The sequence below is a fragment of the Bombus flavifrons genome, chromosome 3 (assembly GCF_040668555.2).
Source record: "Bombus flavifrons isolate JBK064 chromosome 3, iyBomFlav1_principal, whole genome shotgun sequence".
Lineage (NCBI taxonomy): Eukaryota > Metazoa > Arthropoda > Insecta > Hymenoptera > Apidae > Bombus > Bombus flavifrons.
The window spans coordinates 12,027,616-12,054,356 of NC_138444.1; the positions used below are offsets into that span (position 1 = coordinate 12,027,616).

General features: G+C 37.3%; 1 protein-coding gene and 1 long non-coding RNA gene across 11 annotated transcripts in view; one reads left to right on the top strand and one right to left on the bottom strand.

Annotated features, from left to right (window-relative positions):
* eag (potassium voltage-gated channel protein ether a go-go) overlaps window positions 1-26,741 on the top strand; it is a 145,295-nt gene that overhangs the window by 55,201 nt on the left and 63,353 nt on the right. The window lies entirely within an intron of this gene.
* Window positions 16,692-20,577, bottom strand: LOC138178116 (uncharacterized). The gene is made up of 3 exons (XR_011172601.1): window positions 19,481-20,577; window positions 19,179-19,297; window positions 16,692-17,588 (listed from the first exon to the last, which is right to left on the bottom strand). It is a non-coding gene; the product is annotated as an uncharacterized LOC138178116 (long non-coding RNA).

The window sequence follows — 26,741 nt, forward strand, 5'->3', positions numbered from 1 at the left end:
AGACGTTATTTATATATATTTCTTGAATTTCTTGTTCCAATAATCTACACGTGCTATTATTCTTCATTCTTATTGTTATATTCTTTTATATCCCGGTTTCACAACCTGGAAAAGGGGCTTGGCACACGTATTTCTAACTGTCAATCATTTCCATGCGACTATTAGATCATCCATCATGTCCAAAGATACACACCCATCCATACTTCTATAATGCTACGAATTAAACATGTACCATATATACCATATATACAGGGTGGATGGTAGCTGGCGATACAAGCGGAAAGGGGGTGGTTCTACGCGAAAAAAGAAGTCGAAAATATAGAATAAAAATTTTTTTTTTTTTTTAATTTTTCCATCGAGACAACGATCTACAGTGAGATCCGTTATAACGAGACGCGATAAAGTGCACGCGTACCGAGCGAAAATTCAAAGTCGATTTTCTCGAAAACAAAGCCTCGAACGAAAAATTTTTATTCTATATTTTCGACTTCTTTTTTCGCGTAGAATCACTCCCTTTCCGCTTGTACCACCAGTTACCAACCACCCTGTATATGTCGAGTTCTCATTGGGGTTAGGGCGTTTAACGAATCTTCGTTTGGATTAGCCATTGTTGTTATAGGATATCGATGATATTTAATGGTACAAATATGATTATTACAGAATTTGACAAGTAACCGTGGTAATTAGATACTCGAGAAGCTAATGACAATGATCTTAGGTTCAATAACGAATACACGGACAACGGGATAGCCAATGCGCTTTCTTCCAAAGTCTAAGTCTGAACTTACTTGTCCACGGTACAAGCGTAACTCAACTTACTCCTCAGTCCAAGTGGAACTGCACTTATATACTCTTCTTTGTATATTCTTGCCCTATTCTAAAGGCCTCGATGTTCTTTCATGTTCGACATATATATGTCGCCTTTCTTTTGGAATTTTTAGGAAGATCACCAATACTTTAGTCTAGACTTTTCAGTATAGCTATACCTAAATAATAAAACTTAGAAGTAGTTGTTTATGATTTAATCCGATTATGTTTGCCCGAGATTTATGACAGTAAGCTTGGGCTCGAAGTGACACATCGGGTCGCTAAACGTAGCCACGGTCACGGGATGGACGTTTTTACCTAACAGAGGTATAGAGTAATCGTATAGCTCTCCTTAAAGATATAGTTGACCCGAGGAGTACAGAGAGGTACGAAGAAGAGCATATAAGTGCAGTTCCACTTGGACCGGGGAGTCACTTGAGTTCTACTTGTACTGTGGACAAGTACGTTGAGTTATACTTGAATTGTGCACCAGTAAGTTGAGTTCGACTTAGACTTTGGAAGAAAACGCATTTGCTACCCCTTTGACCGTGATTGTTATTGAACCTAAGATCATTGTCATTAGCTTCTCGAGTATCTAATTACCATGGTTATTTGTCAAATTCTGTAATAATCATATTTGTACTAGTAAATATCTTCTCTATTGCATACCAACAATGTCTAATCCAAAGGAAGATTCGTTACACGCCCCTAACCCTAATGACAACTCGACGTATATATAGGGTGGTTGGTAACTGGTGGTACAAGCGGAAAGGGGGTGATTCTACGCGAAAAAAGAAGTCGAAAATATAGAATAAAAAACTTTTTTTAAATTCTCTTCTTTTAATTTTTCCATCGAGACAACGATCTACAGTGAGATCCGTTATAACGTACCGCACGCGTACCGAACGAAAATTCAAAGTCGATTTTCTCGAAAACAAAGCCTCAAACGAAAAATTTTTATTCTACATTTTCGACTTCTTTTTTCGCGTAGAATCACCCCCTTTCCGCTTGTACCACCAGTTACCAACCACCCTGTATATGTCTAAAGAGTAACGAGACTGGTTCTGTAAAAATGTTTGTACGTCGATTAACCAAGAACGTACATTGTCCTCTTCAACACCATATGTACTATATACAGCACCGGAGGCGGTGTTCCCACTGCTACAAACAGCGTTGGAATTCTTCCACTGAAACTGCTTTCAGTCGGTCGGTCGTAATTTTCTCGATGTTGTGCACAGCTGCGAAATGATGTCCCTTAACGCTTGAAGCATGCGAGCCACGCGAGTAACGTCGCTCGTACGTGTGGTCGAGCAGAATCCTTTATTTCAATTCTTAGTCACGATGTTTTAAAAGAATAAAAAGTTCTCGGTTCGTGGAATAATTAGGGGAGGAAAAAATGATTTGTAGTTATAGCATAGTAGAACGTTGGTTATTCGAAGTGACGTGGAGCTCTGTCGGATGATCGAAAAGTCGGATAATACCAGAAGTGTTCATAAATGGCAGAATAAAACGATAGAAAATATTTTGACAATGAATATCGTACGTGTATTTGGTCGATTTTATTTAACCCATCGTTTAATCGGCTGAAAGTTTCGTATCGGACTATTTACGCTTTCGTATTCTTCGCGTACAAAATTTCGAAGAAGTTGAAGTTAGCGTAAAGTTCGAAGCACCTCGGTTAATACGGAACTTCGGATAAACGGGTCTCGACTAACCGAGACTCCGCTGTACTTCATATTTCCGACTCTTTACTTCAACATATTACTTCATGTTGCTTCAACTTCATCAGTTTCACTGTCATAAGGAATTTCATTCATAGAAGCGAGGCGAGCAATATCCACCGAAGATTTTCGTTTTCTACTGGTTTTACAAGAAGACTCTGCTTTTGACGGTTAACATGATTTTCGCGACAATCGTCAGATACTTACTCTGACTGAGGTTGATCATTCTTGATTACATACACATGTCCGTGGCTGCGGCCGCCGATGATACAAAGCCGATAGAAGCCTCTAATACGACGGTGAACACAGATCAAACATGCTAATACGAAAGCATCGCCGTTTAACCGCATCCATAATCCGGAAATTCGTGGTCCCGTATACTCTACGTGTTGTATAGGCTGTACGACAAAACTGATGCTATGGTGTATACAGGGTGTTCGGCTACATGTGTCAGGTAATTTAAGGGCTGATTCTAGAAGTCGAAAGAAGACGAAAATGAAGAATAAAAAAATTGCGTTTTCGCCTTTGTTTCTTAGTTATCGACGATTAAAGCTCGGACAAAATACGCCTGCACGCGAGCAAACCTCCTTACACGAACGAAAGGAGGTCGGCCTGTGCAACGGGGCGCGTGCAAGTTTTCCCTCGTACGAGTCGTAGGGAAGAAAACCAAGGTATTTAGAGACGTAAACAACCCCGCGCGATGTTTTTCGAAAAGAATGGCGAATTGAAGATCAAACCTGCTTACTCGTGGAAATCCGTAAGAGCGTATTGAAAAAACCGCGCTATGAAATTTCAGAGTAGAGAAGATTAACGTTTCCTCTAATACTTCGTCTCTGCGAGTATCCACAAAATTACAATAAATTACAATAAATGTTCGATTAAAATTTTAAAAAAAGGGAGGATTTAAACCTGAGGACCACGCAGGCCAAAGCACAGGTTTCTTCGACCGATCCACCTGTTTCGAAAACAGCTGGTCAAGTGCTCTCAAACTGTCTGTATGAATAAGTACCTGGCAAAGCAGCTGGGTACACCACTTACTTTTACTATAAATCAGTGATCTTGCGAGAATCATAGGTGCTCTTAGCGTAAAGTAGCGAACAAAGTAAAATTTGTTGGAATTTTCCAACGACTGTAACGTGTTGTGTAAGTAGAATGTCGTCCCTCGCAGTTCTTTTTCCGCTGACTCGTGCAAAGACTAAAACACAGATAATTTTCAAAATGGACGATTAAAGTGCTGGTGGGCGGTTAGATTAACGTCGATTGGAAAGCGGTTTTAGCGGGTAATCCACATAAGAATCTCACGCCGTCATGCCGTACGAGGCTCGTAGCGAGCATAAAGCGTTTTCCAATACTTGAAACAGCAGGATGAACGTATGAGTCAGAGACTATGGTTTTTAGAAAAGGGGTAGGTTGGGCTTGGGAAACGATAGCAAATATGCAAGAGAGGCAGAAGAGATAGAGATGGAATTTGTGTATTTAGGCGTGTGTTCTCGAAGGATTGTGGATATGGGTAACCATATTTCAGATCTGTAAAGACAGTGAAAATGTAGCGGTGAGGCAAGTGTGAAGAACAGAGGTAAGAAACTTTAAGAACTGCTCTAAGGGAGATTCACACGTGACAATAGAAGCACGTGATTTTTATGACTTTCTCCTCGACCCACTATTTATTGTATACTATAGTTAGTACTAAGTATTATACAGGGTGGTTGGTAACTGGTGGTACAAGCGGAATGGGGGTGATTCTACGCGAAAAAAGAAGTCGAAAATATAGAATAACAATTTTTCGTTTGAGGCTTTGTTTTCGAGAAAATCGACTTTGAATTTTCGCTCGGTACGCGTGCACTTTATCACGTCTCGTCATAACGGATCTCACTGTAGATCGTTTTCTCGATGGAAAAATTAAAAAAAAAAAATTTTTATTCTATATTTTCGACTATCACACGACTATCACACGAGCCAACTATTGTAGTTCTGCAACAGTTTCACATTAGGTTGTCCGGAAAGTGTCTTTCCTTTACAGACACGTCTTTTACAACAACGCATCTTTATACAAACATGAAACTTAATCTGTCGAACGTTGTGATCTTTATTTTGATAGAACAAAATGGATCATACGTAATTCGATTAAATAAATAATAATATTGCGCATCCATTATTTCCTTCTAAAACGAAAGAAACTTTTCGGACGACCTAATATAAACAGAGTTCCATCGTATTCTGATCGTAACATTTTGGTGATAAATACGCGACAGAAAGATAGAAAAAAATTGCAAAGCAATCGAACGATTCAGACTCGAATCCCAGTTCAGAAATTCCATCGATCGAACGTTTTTCTGTCTACGGTATCTTTGGTCCAATGACCTTTGAACTGGACGAATTCTTAGCTCGATAAGGTTACCGGAACAGAACGAACACCGAACACTAACGAACATTAGTCGGTGACGAAACAATGCAAAACGAGTTTGGCGTTAACGAGAAATCGTGCGCATCGATTGTATTGGCGCGTTTCCTAATTAGTTGCTTCACAATCGTTTCCTTCGTACTCGCGGCGCTCGTTCCTTCGCGGAAACAAATAGCCGAGACGCGAGCTAAAACCTCGAGAGGTGGAAGAAAAGGTGATTTGAAGAAAGGGAAAGTTAGGTGGCGCAGCTCTCTTTTTTTTTCTTTCTTTCGTCATTCAACGAATCTGCAAATCGACCGGCAAACGTTCGTACCGTGCATTCTTTCGCTCGTTGCATTCCTCGCGACTAATTAATTTTCATCGCCACCTCTCTCTCTCTCTCTCTCTCTGTCTTTTTTTGTAGGTCTTGTTCTCTCGCCCTTAATTCCGTTTTTCTCTTTTTCCATAGCTTCGCTGATGGAACATTTCGATTACCATAGCTCGTTTCGAGTTTGAGTCTCCTATGTGTTACGCCATGCAGCTTACCATAGGCCATATTCTTAAGCGTCGATCGTGACACTACAATGTCGCAGACGGATCGTCGCGTCTGCCCGGCAAATAAACATTGTAGTGGCAAGCGCATGGTTCATTAAGCAGGGCGACTTCCAGAAACGTCGACTCGTGGCCGTTATTTTATCTCGCGTACAAGAATGTGGCGTGATCCGAACGTAGTGGGGGGTCGTCTTCCAGAAAAGACGAAAGAGATCGAAGGGCGATCAGAACTTTTCGAGAAGTCGAACCGTCAACACGTATCATACGTCGCGCATTACTCATCAAACAAAACGCAATTTTATTTTTGTAGTTAATAAGTTGTTGAATTAAACAGTAATTTATTTGTGTTAATCTGTGCAATTTTATTGAACTACCCTTATTATCATAATAGAAATAAGGGGATCGATCAGTTCGTGGCGTCGATTATTTAATCGTAACGGGAACACAACTCTCGTTGACGTGCTAAGTGATTGCGGATTTTGCCAATACCACCTAATGACCCAATCCAATAACACGGCGTTTCTTCTTTTTTTTTTTTTATTTTTTCGAGGAACAGTTGGTATAACATACAGGAGGATCGAAGTGGAGATTGTTAAACTTTTTAACATATTTGTAGTCGGTGGTTCTGTTACGAGAGTCCTAAGTGGATGTCGTCTGCAATTTTCAAGAGTTCATAGCTGCATGCCGCAGAGCTTTGCTATTGAAATTCGAGTGATTATGACAAATAAAATATAGAAATGAAAAATATGTTGGGTATGAAAAATCTAGGTGACTTGGAGTTTTTATCGAAAGACAGTTTCTTCGGAAATTCTTCATATCCAAACGTGCAGTGCACCGAAGACTAATTCCTCTTCTTTCGAAACATTTCTTTCTCACGTTGTTGGAAATGTCCTGAAAACGGCGATTGATTTTACGAAGGGACGACAGGAATTACGAAATCTCGAAAGAGTGAGTTGTATCTGTATTGGATCCCTTGGATCGATGCTAAAACAGCCCCGAAAGAATTTAATCGCATCTTGTCCACGTGAAATTAACTTCTTTAAATTAATTTCTTATATTTTAAAATGTTTTCGTTACAATCTCCACCCAGTGAATCGTAACAATATGCAAGAGTACTATAATAAATTAAAACGATCGAAAGTTCAACAAAATAAATTATAGAAATGTAATAAAATAAAAATAAGATAACTTGTTAATTTCTCGAAAACAAAGGACCCTTGAATCCTTACACTCGAATCCTTTCACAGCTGTTTTTCTCGTCAACCTAAAACATCAGACTAAAAAGGAAACACCCAACAGATCTCACAAAGGACATAACCTAACAAACACGAAGATGGTACCCCGCTGGGGGTAACCACCCACATGTTATATTATTACAATACCAAGATATAACATTTTACCAAATGTCCTACTGGACAAATTGTAAAATTTAAATAAATAAATAGAAAAAAAACCTAAAACATCCAATACAGATACAGCCAATTCATTCGACACCTCGTGATTCTTATCATCTTCTTGCTAAAAGATACACACTGTATACTTTCAGGCAGGATTCGAATTACAATATTTGCTTGCTTACTAGAAATACCTAAAATATCTGAATACGTCAGGCAATCGGCAAAGAACGGCAACAATAATCGAGACAAGATTTGACTTGTCGTCCGCGGCGCGGAATCGAGCGGAATTTAATAGACTTTGGTGGGTATTGTGCGTTCCGGTGGAACGATCATTGAAAATTGCCGATATTCCGGGACGAGCCTGGAATACGGAACGATCTCGTTGAATGACAACGAGATAACGGAATCAACGACGGTATCTCCGTTATTAGGAGGCCGACGATTCCCTCGAATAATGGCCGTACCCATACTACGTGCCTGTACATACTCGATGTGTTTCCCTCGAAAACATCAACCGCTCTCGCCAATCCATCTGAATTTTACCACTAACGAAAGCTTGTTGCAAGAAAAACCTGTTTTCAAACGTATCGATTAGGTTTGCTTGCCTGGTTGTGAATTCAGGATAGGTGAAAAAAAACTGACGAACTGAAATTGGAAAGCTTTGGAAAGTTTAGAGAGACGAATGTCGAGGACGTATTTGTTCTTTCTCCTGTTTACTCGCGTACTCGTTTGATCAAATGGGAAATAAATAGGGAAAAGTAGTACAACGGTTCTCTTCTACCGCACGCGCGCTATGCGATGTCTCTTTAAATAAATTCGAGCTTTTAAGGATAAATAGTGAGTTGTTGAGAAGTAACGTCGAATTTCTACGGTAGATAAGATTCTTTTGTTCCTTGTCGATAAAACAGTTTCTAACCTACAATGTATTATTGTATCTTCGTTGTTGATATTTCAATAGACAATTTGGAAGAAGATCAGGTTTCAGCTTTTAAGAATAAATATCGGATTGGTCAAGATATAATTTCCACAGCAAATAGTTCGCGTTTCTTGACAATAAGCTTCGTTTCTAACTTACAATATATCATTGTATCTTCATTGTTGTTATTTCAATACACAATTTGGAAGAAGATTAGATTTCAGCTTTTAAGAATAAATATCGGGTTGGTCAAGATATAATTTCCATAGCAGATAGTCTGTGTTTCTTGATAATAAGCATCGTTTCTAACCTATAATATATTATTGTATTTTTATCGTTGATATTTTGATACACAATAGAAATAAATATTGATTTGCTGAAGAAGTAATTACTGCAGCGAATAGTCTGTTTGTGTTTGTTGACAATAAGCATCGTTTCTAACCTACAATATATTGACATATTTTCATTACTGTTGATTCAATTACTGGTAATTGGAATGGAGAAGTTTCGTCATGGTGATTATCAGCTTACCAGCAGTTTGTCATAAATATAAAATGTATCGACAAGCATCGTTGTAAAAGTAGAGGAGAAGTAGAGGATTCGAAGTTTACCAATGCCGCCGTCAGTGAGGGGATTACAGATTTGAAAGTCGAACTGATTGCTTCGTAACTTTATATGAAAATCGTAAAAATCTAGGATAACGCGTTTCGAAGAGTTTCTACGACTTCCTTAGAAAGATACGAATGCGACGTCAGAATTGAAGTAAATTTAACCCAGAGCAGATGTATATTCCGTTTCATTTTTATGACATGAAGTTCAACGAAACTGAATTACCAAACTTCAACTAAATGAAAGAGTAAACTAGTATTCGCGTTTATATAACGCGTTTCGATGTAAATTTATATTTTTGCAAAGATAAATCAAGGAATAGGATCTAAAATCAAATTCCATCAAAAAATAAGAAAAAAGAACAGTTTCAAGATTGCTCAATGTGGATTTTTCATTTTGCTTCTTGTGGCTATTTCCACAAACATTGAAAACTTACTTACTACACTATATATATTTACTAGATGGTGCGTTTTAATGCAAATTAAATAAACAAACAATAATAAATAAACAAACGAAGAGTCCGATTCGGTTATTCGTTGAAAGCAAATTTTCCCGATCGAAACGTCCGAGAGAAAGCAGTTTCGATGTTGGAACTCCGCTCGAGATGGTCGAGATTGTCACGAAAATGAGACGAACGTATTTCGAGAGGTGTCGCAAGCTTGGTACCGTACTTTATAGGACGACACGCGACATGGCGAAGAAATTTTTCCCGAAGGTTCCTCGACGGATTTTATCGAGCATGGCACGCACCTTCCTTCCTCAGGCATTCGTAACGAAAAGCGAAACTGCAACGATTAGAAGCACGACCAGCTGAATATCGCGTGTACCGTGCCACCGCTTGTTTCGTTGGGAACCCGGCCCAAGGCTGATTTTGCTAGAACTCCGACCACAATCGACGACTTAGTTTGCTCACTCGAGGATCGACTCGTACCAGCCTCATGCACAATGGCAGGCAAATGGACAAAAGAGTAACATAGAAGAATAAGATAGTAGACATATATATATATATACGTAAATTCATTTTGTAAAATTATGGTGCCTCTTTAACACTGCCTATTTTATAATTTATTCTTTGATATTTTTCGCTATATTGCTCATCTCTCTCTCTCTCTCTCTCTCTCTCTCTTTCTCTCTTTATATATATGTAATAACGCAAATCCTTGGAGTAAATAAGACAATCCATATATACAATGTTATATACAATAACAATTAATAAGAAATTTACTACAAATTTTACTTGGAAAATCGAGAATCGATTTTCTAAGTCCTAAATTACCGTTCTTCTTTTGTGATCTAATCTATCCAGTAAAATGGCTGCCGGTAAAACAAAGCAAAAGTAAATATGTCGGTTGGCGGGTAATTTAAATTCTATAGAATTCACATATATAATATCAAAGAATAAATTATAAAGTAGGAAATATTAAAAAGGTACCATAATTTTGCAAAATGAATTTACGCATGGTAAATATTATATGATGTATAAATTTTATATAATAAGAGCAATGTATAAGTATTATAGTATATATATACTATAATGTAACAGGAAACTACATAACTACATAAACTACATAAACTTACTAATATAACTTAATTTACCGATTAAATTATACATATACAGGGTGTTAACTCCATTTAACTCTGTCACTTGGAATATCTCGCTTGTTCTTGATAATATTAAAAAATGTTTCAGGAACAGGTTGAATGGATTCGAGGCGGGCATAATTCGACGCGATTAGTTCTTTCCTAGGTGGACGCGTAGACGACATACGACGGTCAGCGATGTTTTTTAGACGGAATCATATATCTTTTAATACATTAGCCAATGCAGCTGGACATTCTCTACAAGAAGTATCAATCTACAATATATATCTCATATATCGTTTCCTCGATAAAATTACAAGAGTTTCGGTTCTCTTTTACACGCCGCATCAATAGCACAAAACTTCCTTACGTTAACTTAGATATGCTTTGATCTGTCTTATTCTAACTTAACGATCAACTGACAGCTACGGTATTTACCTAGCGATAGTAATCCGTAATATAATATGATAACGAATAAATATCATACATACCACGATATAATAAATATAACACTATAGTATACGCGAGAATAGATAACAGTTACCGATATGGAAGGAAAAAGAAACGTTTTGTACAACAGTTGGTAAAATTTATAGCGTACTTATCAATATTATAGTTTCCTTTATCCGCCACTGAATACACGTGGCTATACTTTCGATGGCGTTTCTGGATGGCGATAAATCTTTTTTATCTTCTTTATGCTATCGCTGATTCGTTTGAGTTTACAATTAGAAGACGATTCAATTTATGGTGGATTTGATATTTGTCGAACGATTTCCACTTTTTTCGCAACGTACGTCACGCGAAGGAATTTGCGTTATCGTTGTCAGTCAGCGTTGGAAAAAGCAGTTGGAGAAATACGATCGCGTAGGAGTATCCTAGGGAACATTATGTGGTATTGGCTTCAAGATGAAGAAAAACACGAGTAGTTCGTAACGCGAGTATCAGAGCCTTGGAACGTCGGCTCCCAAGTAGTAAAAACCACTTTAGTCAGTTAGTCGTTTCACAATAGGAAATTTCTTAGAAGAAATAAAAGAAGTCACGTCGCTGCTTATTTATTAAACAAATAGACAAGTAGTAAACAAGTAGTACGAACAAATAGTTGTTCATTTTCGTTCGATATATCGTGCTTGAGAGACGACCAATTGCCATAAAAGTTCTTGTGAACGAAGCGACGAAACAAATATCAAGTAACAAATATCAGTTCTTTTTCAGTCGCAATGATAAAAATACGAAACTCAGATAATGTAAATTAATTAAAAAAATTGCGACTTGAAATGTTGCACTAACACAGCGATTTTCAAACAAGCGCCAAATTCACGAATGTACGGGTGTACAAAATGCAAAAATTCTTCAGACGATTTGTAATAATTCAGTCACCAGTCATCGTAGTTGCATTATCAAATGAGAAACACGACGACAGCCGATATAACGATAGCTGTTCGGTGTAAGTGTCCTATCTTACCTGTCTTAAGAAGATTCAAAATCCCTACTTTTAAATTACAACATTTTTTTCAAATACCGAAAGACCGTCTAAAGAGACATACACACGTGTAACGTAACGCTGCTTGGCATTGATAATGACACAATTGGGAAAACGTGTAATTTCAAAAAAGAGGCTCTTTAAAATTTACGAAGAAATCTTGTAGCGTCAGAAAATCACCGAAGATGAGCCAGTGTCGTTAGAAAACTAAGTGCAAGTTGATAGCAGCTTGAGTAATAATTGTGATCCTCCGGGCGCAAAACTCATGGAATTATATGCCATTATTATCATATATCGCATCTTACGGGATTTTAACGCTGACGACATTACCGATATCGCATCTTTCACGTTGTTTCTATTCGAAAATGATAAAGTCAGAGATGAATTTAAAAAAAGAGTTCCTCTTTCAGCGATTTCACACTATGTGTTGATAGTTTTTCAACGACTTTGTAAGAATGGATTTCCCGTAATTAATCAAAAAATCATTAGCGCAGCGGTTTGCTACAGGGGATTACGTGTTAGGGTTTCTAACTTTGAAGGTGAATATTTCCATGTCGGTAAGGTCGGGCTCCCTAAAAATTGAATCGTCTATAGATAACATGTTAAATAATGTATCGTCCACGTTTTAAAGGAACCGAAGAAAATCCGATCCGCGCTACAAATACGCGTACGTGGTACATCGATGAAGCCGCAGTTAAACCGGTTCGCTCGTGTGGATCTCGGATCACAGGGAAACAACGAGGACATCCTTCGTCCGATTGAAGTCTATACAGATTACGTTCGACCCAGAAATTAACCGCGACACGCGTTTCTTTGTTTTTTCATGAACGTGGCACGATGGGCAAACGGTTATCGCGAAGGAGGTTACGTAACCACTCCTAGTAGTCGTGTTTAGCCGCATCGTCCGTCGAAACGGCTATACGTCCATCGAGATTATCCACGGAACGATCGAGAGATAACCTCACGAAACTCGTTCAAACTTCTTACACGAAGGCGAAGGTCAGATTGTCAATTAGTTGTGATAATCCCAGGGAAGGTGATTCCAGATAAAGTAAAACCAAATTGTTTCGCTAGGTAACTTTGACGATCTTTTGATGTATACTTACTCCAACGATCTTCAGCTCATTTTCTTCACACGTAAACCAATGATTGAAATTTTGCAAAACACCAAAGACTCTTGTTATGATATATTCGATTCGACACAGGACATCTGCGCTGAATGTCACTTTCATTCGACAATCCAAGAGAAAAGAGGCTAGTGGTCCTGGCTAAATAATCTGATATAACATAACCTCGTTTATCCGAACAATTCTGCGGACAAGGCGATTCGGATAATCGAATAGTTTGGATAATGAAGGTTACCCCTAGCTGTCACCACCTGTTATATTATAAGTTCGGATACGAGAGACAGGTGTTCGGATAACCGAGTTTGTTCAATTCGTTGCCATACTTACATGATCTTTGGTTCCATCACGATTTTTATTGTGATTAAGAATTAAATATTTTTTACTTTCTAACTGAATGTTATACCATGTATATATGTATGTATGTATTACACAGTAAATATTCCGGAAAAATTACATAGTAACAAAATATATCAGCCATCCTTGTAGAATACACGTTCGTATAATCGAGAGTACTCTCGACCTCGGTTCGGATAATAGAGGCTCACTTAGGAATTCGTATATCCGAGGTTAGGTCTGAATTTGTTTATATAAACGAGGCGCGGATGAGCGAGGTTCTACTGTAATGTTAATTATTTTTTTATTTTAATTTTAATTTATTATTAATTTGTCATTTAATGTATGTTAAAATGCATCATTAATAAATTGAAAATCGCGTACTTATTCGACAAACTCGGAGATTTTCAAGTTTCACTCCCAAGTTTCAGGTAGAAATGTATAGGACAAATAAATGAGATCACCTGAAATGTCTGCAAAAATATCGACGAACCCTGAAAAACATCGAAGATGCTCTGTTGTATCACATTTGATCAGCCAAGACTTAATTCTTTACGCAAAAATAAACAACCATCTATCTATCTATCTCATCAATACGCAAATTTAGCTTAATCCTAATATGGTAGGCAATAGATGATAAAATTCTAAATTTAACAAAAAATTGTTTAAAATTTCTTCGACTAGTTATCCGTTGAAGTTTCGTTTATTTATATATTTATTTTCTCCACCTCTTCACGTACGTAATCGCGCAAAATTTTCCCGCAGAAAATGGGATCGCGAATAGGAAAGCTTTCACAAACGCCAGAATCATCCTCTCAAGTAGAGACGTGCACTTATGAATCACCCTGTACACGTAAAATCTTTCCACGACAAGCGTTTGAATCAGCGTGATTTTGCGAATCACTGCGAAACAAAAAAGTGAAAAGACACGACGTATTACGCACTGTAGGCGATCGTGTTTACCGACTAAGGTCGGTCAGGCTGATTAGCTGCTTAATCTCGATTCGCACGCGAATGCAAGCCGCCACCGAAGCCGGATCCGCTGGGTCAAGGTGCACCTTGTGCAGTTGCACGCATCGTCGAGTGATCGTGACAACTGTACTCGCACCTGCCGCAGTTCTGCCGCTCAAATCTTCGTATCTTTCAACGTAGAACTCGCCTTTCGATCTCTCAGGCTTGTAGGTGAATCGGTCATTTTGAAATTTGATGTCTCGTAGTATTTTTCGGATCTTTCCGAATTTTGCGAACGCAAGGACGTAAGATTGTGAATAGCAAATTTTCAAAACTGTCGAACACGTGTTATATTTTAATCGATGGTATCAAGTTGGCAACTAAGTGAAACTTTATTTTCCCGGATTGATATCTCGAAACTTTGTACCTTGGAAATCTCGTGAAAAACGATTTTCTTGGAAATTAACACATTGACGGCGGCAGACGCCAATTAGCGTGTTTTATTTCTCAACTGCTGGCTACTGGAGACGCTAATTCGCGTCTTACGTATTTCATGCGGAAACTTATAAGAACGTTAACTACTCTTAAATAAAACAGTAGAAAAAGCAATCGATGCTATAAACATATAATACAATTGATGCTATAAAAATGTTCAGAAAGTGTTTTTACACTACATCGAGCTTGAATAATAAGAAACTGTTATCGGTATTAAACAAAATTTTGGAGATAATTTATTTAGTAATGAGGAGGCAGACAAAAATAGATCAGAGTGTTAAATGAAATGAAAATTTATCTTACTTTCTATATGTTACTATTTATAGTATATATAGACTTATATTATTATTATTATTAAATATTACACTTGGTAAATGCCACACACTCTTTGGAATCTTTCCGATCATTTATTAAATAATTCCAAAAATACGTGGCAATTCAAGCTATATACTTATCATCATCAACGTGTTAAGGAAGTTGTAAAAATAAAATCTCAAATTTCGGTACTGTCGAACATGTATATCGATAGACATATCTCGTGATATTACGCTTTTGATCGCGATCAAATTTCGCAGATATAAGAAATTAAGCCACCGTAAGAGATTCGAAGTTTGCAAGCTTGAAAGTTCAAAAGGAGATGTAAAAGTTTGTAAAAGAAGATGTTGCGTGAATGCAACGTTGCCTTTTAATAGGTTAACGAGAGCGGACACAAAGGCAGTAGAATAGTCCGGTCACGTTGAGCCGCGCGCCAGTAGAAGTGGTCAATCTTCAGCCGCCCTTTCTATAGAATCCACTACAAGGAAACTGAATTTTCTCCGGAACATTGTGTTTTCAAATGCACTCGCGTTTCCTTCAACGTATTTTTAACGCGACGATATCCGTCAGAAGTAAAATACGCTGACACTCGAAAGTCATATTCTTAACACTGACCCTATCAGGCCCGGTGAAACGACCGGTTTCAAAATTTAATTAAAAATTCTACGTTCCTTGTTATTTCTTTTTTTCATCTAATTTTATGTAGGTTTTATGCGGTGTTTATTTTGAAAAATTCATTGTTACAATATACGTAATATAATTATTTAATTAGTTACATACGTATTTTTAATAAAATTAAAATAATTAAAGTAATTATGTATTCTGTGTATTTTTCCAGCACTTAAATTTTTCCGAAATACGATCATCAATTGCAATGAAAACTTGTCATTATTTGTTCCTACAATTTTGTGGTTCGCCGATTCAGGAAGTGCCGATTAAAGAAGCGATCGTTTCGACGTTGCCGATTCGCTTGATTTGCGACCTACTTCGCTTTGTTTATTCAGATTGATCGACTACTTGAGATTTGCTTGTCTGTCAAGTAAATTGTATTTTTACCACTTGAGCGACTTTGCGACCGCCTGAAATGCAAGAGCCAGCTCGAGCATCGTTGCTCGTTAGAAACTTCTTGGCAAGAGACGATACGGTTATGACTTATCAACCATCGTATTCGTCACACACAACAACCGCGCAATTTCTTTCCGTCTCCAAGTACGAAAATAACTACGAAAGAGCAAGTTCGAAGCGAGTCGAAGACGTAAGACGAGAAACGCTGAGCGAACAAGGAGGCAGAGATGAATTCAAAAAATGTTTTCAGACGAGGAAAAAACGTTGGAGAATTGTTATATATATAGTTATAATAAAATAGTGAAATTCTATTAAACTGCCATAGATTGAAGTTCGTTCTCTGCGAATATCGCGATCCTTTGTAGATCTCAAGCGTTTTATTCATATCATTTTGTACGGTCCACATTGTATAATCAGTAGCAGTAAAGGAAGAGTTAAACACACGGGTGTTCGACTGGGAATAAACTGATAAGTTTCATGAGTCGGTAAAGTTGCTAATTACTAATTAAGGGTGTTCATTAGTCGTGGTTCGTCGGTGTAAGTATGAAACGAGGAATAGCGCGACTTTGTCGCTCGAGGGAAATTAAATCGAAACATTTTCGGCTATCTGTTACTGCTATTTCACAGGAACTTTCTTCAATAACTTCGGCGACCAGAAGTTGCCGCAAAACCAGAACGTGTTAATGTTGGATCGTGTCTCGAATTTTCCTCACAACGTTTCATCCTCTCTCGCTTCGCTCCACGATATTTCGATCTCTCGCGCGGTAATGTATCGACTGAAAATATCGATAAATTGACAAATTGCAAATTGTAGGATACAGATCTTTCTTTTAGAATTTCGTACGCTTCATTGCCAATTATCGTCGTAAGAGAATTTATTTGCTAGTAATTACTCTAGGGATTTTTATGAGCCCTAGTGAGAAATTTGAGAAAATGCATTAAGTGTATAGAAATTTTAATATAATTTTGAAAATTATAACACTCCACGATTATTTCAATATTATAACTAGAACAATTTACAATGAAATTTGTACGTGGATAAATAAATAATTTGTAACACATATAATTTTGATATTACAATAACCCACAATAATCTTAAAATCACAACTATACATCAATCGAAATGTGTAACTTAGGAATAAGTTTCCTACATTATCAACAATCACACGCAGTGTATATACAGCGAAATAAATCTGTCTATCAAATCTATCTACATGTTATTCCACAAAATATTCAAAGTATAGCGTTAACAATTCCATTCCTTCAAGCGCGTTCATAAAAATATCAATTCTCACACGTGATTCGCCATCCACCCAACAACTTACGACTAGACTACAGATTTTTATACAAATTATTATATACATTTCCGGGAACATAATCGAAGGTGTCGCTAGTCTCGCTAGGAAATCGTTTCGCTTATCAAACATTATAGAAAACACTATACCTCGGATACTTCAAATATTTCTTCGTATTACGTGCATTATCTACGAGTTTCCACTTTCCAACTTGGTCGAAACGCAGAAAAGTGCGCAGTCTATTTATGGCTCGTAAAATTTCATTTACCATATTAATCACTGTGAATTCGATTATGCAACAGATACCAGACAATGTTGCAGGTGGAGTATTTACAGCGACGACGCAGGTGACTGAGTCGCGGGTCGATATTTCCGCTCGAACCTTCCTTTCACAGCTTTTAACCACGTTTCCAAAGTCCCTGCATCTTCGATGTTGGCCTGTTTGCGTTCCTTGGTTGCGCTTCACCGAGTCGAGAAGCATGATTCCGTCCAAGGGTAGATTAGAGCTTTCACGTGAAAGGGGAAAGATGTTCGCCACGGTTCAGAGCACTTGATTGGCCTCTAAGTAGAAAAGTCCATTAAACATCGGGCCGTGCGTGCGCGCTCCTGCACGCGCCACTCTGCCACGATCGCCTATTGAATCGACTAACTCGATCGATGGTATTGAAACTTGCGTTTTGTTTAACTAATGACTTCGAGAAAAACTCTACATCTTTACTTTTGTATATCCATGACCTGGACACCGCTGTTACGAAGAGAATAGAATTTAGTGAAACAACAAATTCGAAATAAAAAGAGGTCCATATTATCGTGTTCTTGGATATAAATTATGTTTTGGGTTACAAGGTCTAGAAGCAAAAGAGCTATAAGTAGATTTCTATTGCTGTTTCTTGGAGCCTTCAGCTAGAGCTAAAAGGTTAACTTCTTGGTAATATCCTTTGCTATAAATATTGGGTTGACAACTAAGTGATTGCGGATTTTGTCATTAGATGGTATTGACAAAATCTGCAATCACTTAGTTACCAACCCAACATATGAACGTGCTCCCTATCAAAGCTTCTTCTATTGTATCGTAATACTGTAAGAGGGAGGATCTGGATCAGCATACACTATACTTATACTTATACCTATACTTATTTCAATGTATTTTTCTATTACAAATTCATCCACTCGTTTTTCTATCAGTCAACTTCAACGCGTTTGTACTTATCTCGTCGTTTAGACTGCGGATTTCTGAATTTGTGCGTCGTTTGCGAAGAAATTTGAAAATTCTATTATAGAGTCTATTATTTTTCGGCCGATACGTATTTCGGTTTAAGTTTCGTCTCTTCAGTTACGTCCACGAAAATATACAGAACATATCAAATTTCCCGGTCTCTGCTCTCTATCGCGTTGTTCATCGCGCTATTTACCGTGCTACTCGGAGTATCTGCGCACCATCGTATTTATTAAAAGCTGACAACTAAGTGACTACGGATTTTGTCATTAGGTGGTATTGACAAATTGCGCAATCACTTAGTTGCCAACCCAATATTTGTATCCTAATTAATTAGGTGCAAGTGCAGGACGAACTACCATGACATATATATACCGCAGTATAATACGTACGATATATAGCAGGATAGGTAAATGTTACGGCTTAAATTATACACATAAAGGGTGTACCATGTAAATTTATCACCTGGAACATCTCATTTGTTTTTGGTAATATTAAACAATTATTTCTGGTACAGATTGAATGGTTTCGAGGAGAACATCATAATCTGAAGGGACTAGTTTCTTCGTAGGTAAACGCGTAGACGACGTACCAAGGTCACCGGCGTTTTTTTCTTTTTTTATAGAGGATCATATATCTTCGAATACAACGATCGATCCATCTCGGTATCGTTTCTGAAAAAACTATTAACCTACTTATATCAGAAAGCTGTTACTTTGGCACTGGTTTAGCGATTCCCTCAGAATTTTTTTTTTATATCACCAGATTTAAATTACTCATTTATACCACCAGTTTCATAGTCTAACCAACTCCGTTTCCTTCGAGATTTAGTGACTATTGCAATATTCGTTACTTTTTTCATTCTTTATACGTCGCTGTGACATACTTTTTCGTATAACCCGAAGGCTAAAACCGACCACTCTATACATACGTACGGGAAAATGTTGTCAAAAACGATGATCTTGACGACGTACTTCTATGGGACCGAAACCCATGGGACGAGGCAATTCTAATGGGTTGGCAACTAAGTGATTGCGGATTTTGTCAGTGCCACCTAATGGCAAAATCCGCAATTATTTTCTATTAGTAGCGAAGACTTGTTACATGTCGTTACTGTCGCGTGAACATTACAATAACCAAAAAAAAAAAAAAAGAAAGAGAAAAATACGGTTCATTTAGACGGAATAACGTTCATTCACATGCACACGTACACGTGTACGACAAAGACATTATTTACTTGAATGCAATAAAATAAATTAAACCTCGATACGCTGCTTTTAAACTGCTACTCTAGAGTAGAGCGATCGGAGACGGTTGGTGAATGTTAGCGCGAAAGAATGCTGGCGAAAGGATGTTCGGCCGAGTGACGCGCGAAGCCCTGGGCTTAATCGCGTTTAGAATTGAAGGAAAGGCCGAAAGTGGTTCAAGTACGGGGCCATGCGGCGACATGCTCTTCTCCCCGAAATAACGATTGCTCCTACACTGTTTACCTGAGAGACGAACTATCGATTACGCGCAGCGATAAATATAACGCCAACTAAAGCTGGCCGACCTTCTTCCGCGAGGCATAGTCAATGGTCGTTTTCAAGGTGCCGTTTTTACAGCTCTGTTACGTGGCCGTAACTACGTTAACCTAAGAAGATAGCAATCTCTGCTTAACCCAATTGATCATTCTTTTCCATCTATCCCTTTCATCTCTCTCTCTCTCTCTCTCTCTTTTCTTATTTCTCTGTTTCTATCGAGTAGATCCTCGCATCGATTTCCATCGATTTGATTAACACTTTACTGACCGCTAGCGGTTCAACAGCATACGCACGTCTGACCGGTAACTCAGGCGCAGATTCTCCCTAGCACTAGCTCTGTTTCGGTTTAGACCCTCCAATACCATTCTTTTCGTTCATCGCGAACGGTAAGTTTTAAGACCGATTAATTGGCTATCGGTCGGTAAAGCGTTAATATAAAACGAGATATATTGGGTTGATAACTAAGTGATTGCAGATTTTGTCAATACCATCTAATGACAAAATCCGCAATCACTTAGTTGCCAATCCAATAATAAACGGAGGATAATTTAATCGATGTGTTTAATTAAGGTTTCAAGAGGGCGTTTAATACGTTCGAGATTATTGACGTATGTATGTGACGTGCGTATACGTATGTGCCGGTCGTTTAAGCAACGCTGCTGACGCAGTTATCGATACACTGCGATGGAAAATGATGAAATCGAAGTTAATACTACGCTGAGGCACTAATGCTTAAAATAAAGACATCTCTGACTAAAAGAAAAAAAAGAGAGAGAAAGAAAAGAATGCAAGTTTAGAGGTTTGCGTAGTTTGATTTAACACTTAACCAACCGCACGCGCAATTTACTACACGCATATGCGAAGAAAAATTGATCATTTCTATGCATCTAATGTAATTTTAGATAAATAATTGAAATAAATAATTCTTAAGAAGAAGCTGTAGAATTAGAAAAGAAAAATACGTTTGTTTGAAAAAAAAAAAATCACGAGAAACGTTTATAATTATTTGTTGCAATGTACGTAAATACCTTTATGAATACAGTTAATTTAACTAATTAACTGTTGCGACCTCTTTGAAAAGCTTGTGCAGCTGAAATGCGTCGCAGAGAACAAAGGAAGTGACAGCTACTTTGTTCACATTATATACAATTTTTTCACAATAATTATTTATATTTTTTCATTTTTGTTTGTTTTATTTCTTCGCCTCGAAATATTCGAAACATCCTGAAATTTACCAATATATTTTAGTTGTCGCTAAAATTGCAATTTAAACAACAAATTCTAACTACTTTTACTACTTAACTACTCATGACGAGTATACTCGTCGTGACGAAAAATATTTCCATTTCTTCGTGACGAGTGTGCTCGTTAAGAACACGGTTAACAGTTGACTGGTTAAAACGAATAAATCAAAAGTAGGCGAATATTCTATAAACATCTGTGGTCAATGCAGCAAATAAAAAGACTGGAGAAATCAACGATACCGGACTGTTCGCCGCTTATTTTTCGCGTTAAAAACGAGAAGCAGGTACGAATTGCAAAGGCTTCGAGGTTGATTAGCGAACGTAAACCGAGCTTTAGCCATCAGAAGCCCCGATTATGATTCTCGAAAGTAGTTTAACCGGCGCATAAATCAGCCTGTTGGAGGGACGTGTGGGTGGTGGTGGGTGCACGTCCGTAAGCCGATGTCCAATCTTATCGGGCTTATTGCTCGTTTGCCCCGCAGCCAGGAAGGAAATATTTGCCTGTCGACGATAAAACATCGTCAACGTTTATAACGAGCCTGCAAGGAATTAATAGCCGACCTGCGGGACACACGTAAAAAATTAGAATAAACGCGAAGTTGATCGAGAAAGTACATACTTGAGCATTCGTAGTGTGGCGACACTTGGCAACAATGTATATCGCCGAAGCGAAGTGCCTAATGAGCCATCAATATCCCAACGGTCCTTCCGCCGAATGTTCGAGAAGAAGGCGTGCATGGCAACGGTTGCGAACGCCTAACAAACGCGTGGATAGTGGGGATGTTGAGGAGCGATAAAAAGAAAAGAATCGAATCCGATCGACAGTTAGGTTCAAACCATGAAGCGATAAAGTCGAGTTGTAGCCGGACAACGAGATTGACTAGCGAAACCGAGAGCGATATGCGACGCGATGAAAAGAAGACACTTGTTAATAAATACATTGTTGACCTAAACATCGAGTGTTTATTTAACACACTACACCCAATATCATCTCAGTTGAAATCAGAAGCAAACGTACTGTTGCTCGTGACGGTACGTGTTCGAACATTCGTAGATGTTGGAATACACGCACGTACAGTTGCTCGTGAAAGTATATACTCGAAGATCTATAGAAGTTAGAATAAACCGTGAAAATTCCGTGAAAATTAAAAAATTAGAAATTCCGCGAAAATTAGAAAATTAGAAATTCCGTGAGCTCGCTCACGGAAATATTCGAGCGCTTCTATAGAAATTGAAATAAACGTGCGACACGACGCAGCGATTAGAACACGAACGTGGGCTCGCTCGTGGAAATATTCGAGCGTGTTTATAGAAATTTAAATAAACGTAGAATACACGTGAGAATTTAGAATAAACGTACAATTGCTCATGGAAGTATTGGGACACTCGTAGATGATTTTTACGAGTATAGCAGGTGCGTTAGACGAAATATTTTACAATTTGATTAGCGCTGACATCATAAGTCGAGACTCGATTATCGTAATTATATTGGTAAAGTATGAAGCAAATGTGAAAATGTGTAAAGTAAACTGCACGATATCTAGTGCAATTATTGTATATGTATAGTATTTTGCAGAGAGTAAGCTGGAAGCCATTCTAAGTTAAAGGCAAGGATTATAATAAATAATAATAATAATAATATATTTCGCAGAGGTCGTACCAATATTTTAACAATTATATCAAATAGTTATTATTATTATTATTATTATTTTAATTATTATTATTATTAAAAGTTATATCAAATAGTTACAATTATATTAAATTATATCAATAGAACAAATATATCAAGTATAGTTGGTTCTTATTAAATACATGTTTGCAGTAGATATTTGGTAACTTTAATGTACATTTTTAGTTCGCGTTGAAATTTAACCAATATAATTATAACAGACTTGTGTCGTTCCAAATAATGATGAAATTTCAAAATGTTTTATATAACGCGTACAATATGTACATAATATTAAATACATTTTAATACGTCAATATATAATGTGTTTTATATTATACGTACCATATGTACAGTTTCAGATTGACTTAAATTTTGTCAATGTAATCAGGAGAATTTTACGTAACACGTACAATATGTACATGATATTTAACACATTTTAATATGTCAATATATAATCCGTTTTATGTTATACATACGATATGTACAGTTTCAGATTGACTTAAATTTTGTCAATGTAATCAGGACAATTTTACGTAACACGTACAATATTTACATGCTATTTAACACATTTTAATATGTCAATATATAATCCGTTTTATGTTGTACATACGATATGTACAGTTCCAGATCGACTTAAATTTTATGAATGTAATCAGGACAATTTTACGTAACACATACAATATGTACATAACGTTCTACATTTTAATACGTCAATATATAATGTGTTTTATATTATACGTACCATATGTACAGTTTCAGATTGACTTGGAATTTTATGAATATAATCATGATAGTTTTACATAACAGTTTTCCATAATAACAATTTTAATATGTCAATACATAATTCACTCTATGTAATATATACAGAATGAACATAAAAATGTTCTATCATAAAATGTTGAATTACATATCGCCTAACCAAGTTACTATTCTTCTTACACGATTTACGAATAATGTTAACGTACAAATATTTGCTCGATGTTCCTTACAACGCACGGAACATGTTCATAAAAATTGCCTAATTCTAATAATTGTCTAATTGGTAAGCGTTCGTATACTTTTGCTATACTATCGTTCGTATAGTAGCAAGTTTCTAACAGATGAACCAATGTTGCGGAATCAGAATATTTCTTCTTTCGAAATAGCATTTCGCCGAAACGTTAGATAAATCCGGTCTAAATCGTTCTAGTTGACAATAATAGAACGTGTTCGAAACAGCACACATATCGGTTGATCGAGAAATACCGCGTTGCTCGCGACCAGGATTTTCACGAAGATGTTATCGAACCGGTGGTCGGGGAAAACTCGGGCGAGCTCTAAGGAAAATTACGCGGTCACAGCGTTTCTTTCGCTTGGAATAGAACAACGTAGATCGTACGCGATAAAACGAATTTCACATCGAGTTTCTTTCCGCCTTTATTCCCCTTTTTCCCCAACCTTCGCCAACTAATATCTCCCATCGTTCTAACTTTATTCCATTTCTAAATTTTCCTCTCTCTCTCTCTCTCTCTCTCTCTCTCTCTCTCTCTCTCTCGCTCGCTCGCTCCCTCCCTCGCTCCCTCCCTCCCTCCCTCACTCCCCCCCTCTCTCTCTCTCGATACAAGCAAGTCCTTTTTTTCTATTTGATATATACAAGCCACCGCCCAAACGAAATAACAACAAAACACACAATAAAATTTCTTCGTTGAAGGTTTCATTTCCCAGAAAATCGAGTTCCAAAATTTATATTATTTATGTTTATATATTTATATTTATATACAAACGAAATAAGAACAAAATATGCAATAAAATTTCTTCTTTCAAGGTTTCATTTTCCAGAAAATCGAGTTCTAAAATTTATATTATTTATATTTACCATAAATTTGAGATATTAATAAAATTAATAAAGTCGAGGATGCTGTCTTTGTATTCGTTGACTGGATGTTCGCTTATCGAAATTTTCTAATATGCTTCCGGTAATAGAACGAAGGAGAAAGACTCGCTAGAGTGGATAAACGTTAGAAAGTATACTATATCGAAAAGTTTATGGTATAAGAGGGCTGTTTATCGCAGTGGAGGCAGGCGGAGGGTTTCAAATGTTCTCTTACATCGGGCCGTTAATCTCATCCATATTCAAGAGGCACTTCGCTTTGCTGAATCGGATTTGCCATAGCTTGCCTCGGTAAACGCATTAAAAACTCGCGAATCGGATCACCCGCTGAAACACGAGACGCCGAACAGCTGAGAAACTTTGCTTGCAGCCGATCATTTTTACTCGAGTCGACAAGATACGCTCCATCGATCCTGCCCATTTCAACCGTACCGACACCTTCGAGCCGACAATCTTTTTCGTCCAGTTTCTAACGAAATAAGTCCGGGCGATTTAACGAACAAATAATCTTCGAACGCTGTTCGATCCCAACTCTTCAATTCGCAACAGTGGAAACTTTCGTCAATTAATTCTCTCACCGTTTCTATGCACAAAATTGTCTCGTTTGGATCGAACTGGACAAATATTTTCCAAGCTCTGATAAAAACGTCATTGGAGAAAACATTTCGTATGAAAGTTGGTCTGTTTCTGGTTATAAAACTCGTTGTTACTGGTAATTTTGTGACGATGACGAATCTTATCGTAGGTGGACGTGCCTTCGACATTTCGAGGTGATCGTCTTTCTAAATGGAACCACGCGTTCCTTTATACGCGATCTTTATATTTTTGTTCTCTGCAAAAAAGTGTTTGGGCATTTGGGTTGAAAAATGATCGGTTTGTGAAAGATATTTTTGTTGAGAATTGTGAATCTTAATCGCCGAAATAAAAGTAAAGGAACATTAAGATTACACTTAGAATTTATATTATAATAGTTTTAGATTTATTTAATAAATGATTTATAGGATCTTCGTCGATATACATTTGCACGCGTCTTAGTACTCTCTTTGTCTCACCATCTTTTGTGCCACACTGCTAACGGAACAGTTGCATTCATGTGTTTTTCGAGATGCTGTGCACACACATACATCCATACACTCATACTCGCATACGTATGTCACTACTACACGGATAATCTAGTCTAGCACACAAAATTATATATATCTCAATAATTTTAACTTTAATCTCGGGAAAATGATCGCGAGGGACGAGGAAACATAGCGCAGTGCCTCCATGTCGCTACGTTCTCCTAATCCAGGTACTTGGGTGGAGCAATGATTACCTAAAAAAACAAATACGTGACTTTTTGCAGGGCCTGAATACACATTCAAATCCTATTATTATTTATTTATAATTATTTATTTACAAATGCTGTTACATATTATATATCTTTTATAAGATGAATATTAAATAATAATATAATCCAATAATAATATTAAATAATTTTTTTCGCTTTTTTCGACGCCAAATCTTTGATAAAATCATTAAAATCGATTGAATTTGCTACTTCACTTTCTATTGACAGAATAGTCAGAGAAGAAAATCTCTCTTGGCTTATCGATGATCGTAGATAATTTTCGTAGACCGCGGGGCCTCTTAAAACGCGGGGCTAGGTTCCGGAGAACGCGCTGAACCTGCCTTGCCCCAGCCCTGAACGAAGAAATACAACTTCTGCAACGGTACAGTTAAAATATCTTGACCAAAGTATCTCGTGCATTTTTTGTAGACAATGAAAAACTGCATGAAATGGAGTACCGAGAAACATACAGTTGCGTGTAAATAAGTCAAATTCAGCTTGAAATCTCGAAAGCATCTCCACATAAATAAATCTGTTGATCATCGTAGGACGCTCCTCTTGAAACAGAACGAGTTCTATTGGAAACATTTTCTCGAAAAACCTATCGTTTACGAGATATGACTCGCGTGAGTCGCGACTAACACGAGACACCCTGTATATCATCAAGTTATCGATCAGATAAATAAATAGAAATTTTTCCATCGTTTATCCAGCTGCGTTCTTCCTCATTTTTATTATTCCACGATATACAACAATTTATAACGCTGATATCTCAACTGGAACAAAGAAACGTTCGTAAATAATCACTCGATCGATCCATCGTCAAATTACAGAATCGTAACAATTTTCTTGCAACACT